Raw genomic sequence first — 5,723 nt, 5'->3', positions numbered from 1 at the left:
AGATAGATTTGTTTCTCTTCATGGAACTTGATTTCTATAGCTTTTACATTGTAATTCTTTTATAATGCAGCTTGCTATTGCATAGATTCAATTATATTTATTCAACGAATATTTATTAGGAGCCTGCCATGCTCTTCAATTTATAAAAATTCTGTACGGTAGAAGCTTCAGGGAGAGCATAGTGAGTGCATAAGATTGTTCCTGGATGTCAGTGAGAAAGCACTGTGGCATAGTGGTGACAGCGCTGAGGCTCTGGAGTCAGACAGACCCGTGTTCAGAGCTAACCTCTGCACTTTACCAGCATGTGACCTTGGAATGTAGCTTAACTTCTCTGAGCCTAAGTTTCCTTAATTATTGGATGGACAGCTACTTAGTCTAGGGGTCTACAGCAGAGATTGTAAAATCAGACTGTGCACTTTCAATTACCTGTCCCACCACTTGTGCTATATTAGGCGAGTGTCTTAACCAAGCTAGGCTTCAATTTCTCCATTGAAAAGCAGGATTGAATGTTATCATATTTTAAAAACTCTTAGCATAATTTGTAGCCCATAGCAGGTGGTCAATGAATGATAGGGGTCATCATCCTTATCATCTTCACCATCATCATCATCATCATCATCATCATCAATCAGGTAGTAAATACATCACTAGAAGTATTTAATCAGAAGGTAATTGATTACTTTGGTTAGTGTCTAGTATATCCATTCAGACAGTCTTGATTTGATTTAGATGACCTCTTTTGTGATTTTATGAATAATATTCTAATGGTAGAATTTCAGAACTGTGGCAACCGGGCAGAAGATATTTTTAGGCAAGAGCACCTTCACACCATGTGGGCAATTGCCTCTTCTGGGGATACATGAGGCTGACACCTGAGAATCCCAATTAACTTTCTCTTCCCAAGGTTAAACTATATGGTTTTTTAAAAGCTTTTTCAAAATTATAGTTGCTCTCTTTTGAGTCATCTCCAAATTCTACACATCTCCCTTGAATTAATTTAATTACATAGTCCAGAAATGCCACATGAATTCTTCATGTTACTGCTTCTCTTGTTTATGCATCCCAAGAATACATTTCCTTTTTTTCCACTAATAACAGAACCATTCCTGACACCTGTTTAGCTTGAGGTCAGCTGTGTCTGTGACTCTCTCTTTGTAGCTCCATAATGTCAGCTGTTTCTCATCTTGAAGTTTTGCACTTTGTATCTCATTTCAAAATGCACTTTTGCGCTAGTTGAAAGTCATTATTTTTATTTCTGACTCCTTCTGCTGCCAGGGTCATTTGGAAATCTAATTTTACCTTCTCAGGGTAAGTGACCTACCCTTCTTCTCCACCCCTGGTGGCCATGTTATCTGTGGATGGAATGAAGAGCTCTTTCTTCCCCAGATGAGTGATGGAAGAAAGTGTTAAATAGCTTCAGGCCAGGATGGTCTTTTGCATGAATTTTAGTAAAAAAATTCAGGAACACAAGCAATTATGTGCTTAAATCAAAAGATAGTCTTATGAGCTCAAAATCAATTAAAACAAACAAAAAGTAGTCTTATGAGCTATAGGGATTACTTAAGGAAGATGTTTATTCATACCAACTGAGCACTGGACATTTCACGTGGGTGTATTTGGACTAGTGTTTTGAAATGGAGCAAAGAAATTTTCAGTGACACACTAAATCAGTTAAAATACCTCACTTAACCAGTAGCTTCTACCATCTGAAACATGGCAGAGAACTAGAAAATAAGCCTCAAAAAGTCCTAAACAGGGTGTTCTATGGGCCAGATCTTGAGCATTTTATTCTTGGGAAATGGGAAGATCTGCAATGACCCACACTCACGCTCTATTTCTTTTTCCTTTTCACATACTGTATTAACCATCCCTTTTGTTTTCTATCTTCTAATGCTTTGACATCTGGGGCTTCCTGACCCTGGAGGGACTGCCCCTCCCAGGGTTAGCCAGTTCCTAGAGATAGTAAACCTCTTGCATAAGAGCATGCTTTTCAAATGCAAACCAGCCAATCCAGAGCCCACACCCCCAACCACCTTCTTTATCTAGCTGTCACACTCCAGTCATTATTCCACTTGCCCTAATCACCCCAAGACCAGGTACCAGACAACTAGGTCCTGCTGGAATTGTTCAAATTAGCCAAGCTTAAGCCTGCTTACCCTTCCTTTCCTGTTCTTTCCCTGGGAAACCACAGACAGGCTGTTCTCCACAGGGTCTCCCCCTTCTCTCTGTCTCTTGACTGACCCTGGTGCTTCCGGATGTGGCCTTGTGTGATGTGGCATGCCCTCACTTCTTGGGAGCTGTGAGTAATAAACCATCTTTCAGTGGCAGTCATCCCCTGATCTATTGGCATACTATACCTAAATAATAATAAAACCTATTAAAACACGTACTTCTTACAAGTTTGGGCTTCTAGTTTCCTAAATTATAGCAAATATAATGCTAGCAAATATAATTCTAGCAAAGGCTAGAATTGAAGGAAGGTTCTAGAGCCACCTATGATGGTGGCACTGTAGGATGCCATTTCCTATTGGTTGAATAAATGCTTTATTGCCAAGTGAAATAAAGAATATATAAGCAGAACCAAACTTAGACTGAATTGAGAACAAGGTAAAATGTGCTTCTTCCTGATTTATTTAATCTATTTTTTTGTTTTCGTTTTTTCTGCACTTTCATCCCTCGTCTGTTGCCTCCAACCTCACATTTTGAACTCATTTTTTTGTGTGCTGCCCTTGGCTGTACAGAATCTCATTCCCATTTTGGTATTACTAATGATAATAATAATGATAACAATAACAGCAACACAAAAAATAATTTAAAAAAAGGCACTATATGGCAAACTCTGTACTAAGTGCTTTATGTTTCATACTTTGAACCTTGCAGCAAACCCTAAAATGTAGCTTTTGTTAGCGCCTTGTTACAAATGAACAGACGTTTATGGAGGCACAAAACTTGTGCCAAATCACGTAGCCAGTAAAGACAGAGTCTTGATTCATGTGTGTGTGTAAATCATCTCTTCTATCTCACATTGTTCACTGCAGCTTGTATGTGAATATACTCTTTTAGTAGTAGCTTAAAAAGAACAGGGATGTAGCTAATGTCTGGATGACATGTCCCTTTGTACTATAAACTCAATGATTTTCCCCTGTGGAGAATTCATTAATTCCTTCTTCTTGCTTTGAAAGCACATTGCTTGTATTTCAAGTTACATATCACAGTCATAATTATATTAGAGATAAGAGTATATGTATCATCAGTTCAACTAGCTGGTTGTCTATATGGAAGCAGGAATTGTTCTTCATCTTTGTATCTGTCACAGCACTTGGCTCAGGGCCTTGAGCTTATTAAGTATATGATAAATATTTGTTGAATTGATTTGAATTGAGGATCAATGCATTAACGCATGTTAAATCCATTTGGAAGGCACTAGCCACATGAAAGACAATACGATTATTTGAGTCATGGCATGTAGAGAAGGAAGAGAAAGAGAGGAGAGGGGGAACCCATTCCACAGACTTTCAAATCCTTTTGAAAGTGAAGTCATGAAAAGATAAATCATGGAATATTGTTCCACGATCCATTCATCATGAATGGATGAAACAATCCATTCATTCCAAGATGAAATGGAATTTTGCTAGTTGCCCCTAGTGCAGAATTTTCTAAATTTCCACTAAAAAACTTTAAGAAGCTAAAGGAAAGAAGATGAAACCCTATAGCAACATTGACAGCAAAGACTCAGAAAATAAAAGCCGAAATCTGGAAGAAGTTTACTCTAAGAGGATAATTATGCTTCTCTCAGTTAGTTGGATTTAGTTAACAAGTAAGAGAATACTCTAGCAGTGCCTAAAACATAAGGACATTTATTGTTTACTTATACAAATAGCCTGAAGTTAGGTGTTCTCTGTATACTTCAATTCCCCGATGTCAACATCAAGAAAGTAGGCTCTTTCGTTTATTCTCACTGCTATTCTCAATGTGTTGGCATTTTGTCCGTAGGTTTTCATCTCGTTGTCCCAGGATGGCTGCCACAGCTCCAGATATTTCATTCCAACACAACAGTATCTGAAGCAGGAAGGAAGAGGGAAAGGGCAAAAAAGGCTGTTTCCTTACATGCTTCTCTTTTATCAGGGAGGAAAAATCCTCCATTCCCTCATCCAAGCCTTCAGTAAACTTCCCTTTACATCATTGCCTGGAACTGGGTTACATGAGCTGTCCCTAGCTCATTCACTTTCAAAGGTAAATAGAATTATTGTGAGCAATAATTAGTCTAGGGATAAGCACATTGTCACACACACACCCACACACGTGCATGCATGCACGCACGCACAATCATGGTTCTTTTAGCAATGAAGATGGGAAAATGGCTGTTGTATAAATAACCAACAATGTCTATTATAAAACTGGTTTGAGAAAAGAATTTTGGCTGTCACATGCTTTGACTCATAAAACATGGCAGCCCTACCTATCTGAAAGAATGCTGGAAGATACTTCTTCTCCACCTCTATGTCTTGACAGAGATCCTGATTCTGTGTCCACCAGAAAACTAAGCAGTGATCCCTTTATTCTCAAGGTATGCTATTTGAGACCATCAGTTCTCTGATTTTCTCATATTTCTGAATTCCCACCCACCATTGTCTATATTTTTAAAAAGACTGCATCTTCAATAGGACATCAGGGCAAGATATAGGAGAAACTAGTCATGGTCTCTTATATTCTTGCAAGTATGGTGTCGACAAATAAATGATTACATTGGGAATAGGAGTTGGTTGGAAATGGTGATTTCTGGAGATTATAGCTTTTCATGCATTTCGTTGTTTCAGAGTATTAGAGCATCAAGCTGTGGGGTTATCTGAAATTCTATCTTCTGTTTATGAAAACAAACAGCACCACGGATGAAGGCATGTTACATCCTGGAAATTGAATACATTTTGAAGCATATTAATATGTTTAGTATTACTATTTGAGAAGGCAATTTGATCAACGAAAACAAATTAACAGCAAAGCCAGTGACATCTACGTATCTTTTCTATAGTCAATGATTTCTTCTTACTTGAGTAAGGAAAGAGGAAAAGAAATAACATATGGGCTTATATGTAAATATTACCAAGCAAAGGAAAAGAAATATCATACTGAAATTCATTTTAAAATGATCTACAGGTAACAAAAGAATAACTAAAAAATGCTTGTTCCTGAGTGTATAGTACTTGACATAGAGTAGTCAAAAGAAGAGAACAATAAAAGTTGAGACAATAGAATGAGATAAAAATAGAAAAGAGTTATCTAAGGAAGCATTGCAAGAAACGTCTTAATATCATCTCTATGGGCAAAGCTTGGCCCTCCTGGGTTTCATTCAACTGATCTTCTTCTGCTTCCTCACATTTCCTAACACTAGGAAACATATTTCTTGTGCTATATCTGTTGCCACAAAGTTCAGATGAAATTTTTTCACTTATCTGATGATAATCTAATAAAACAACATTTGTTAAAATAGCTAAAGTTTTAGAAACTTGGGATACTATGGAAGGGGAATTTAAGTCAAAATATATCAGTAAGGACATGTTAATTTATGCTTGAAGTCATAAATAATCCCTAAGTTTTAGTGACTTAAAATTACAAAGTTTTATTTCTCATTCATGCCACATGTCCATCTTGCGTGGGCAAGGAAGGCTCTTCTCTACATGACCTCATTCCAGGGTCTAGGCTGTCAGAGCAGTCACTATTTGGTA

The sequence above is a fragment of the Diceros bicornis genome, chromosome 7 (genome assembly GCF_020826845.1).
Source record: "Diceros bicornis minor isolate mBicDic1 chromosome 7, mDicBic1.mat.cur, whole genome shotgun sequence".
Lineage (NCBI taxonomy): Eukaryota > Metazoa > Chordata > Mammalia > Perissodactyla > Rhinocerotidae > Diceros > Diceros bicornis.
Note: the sequence above shows the minus strand (reverse complement) of the source record.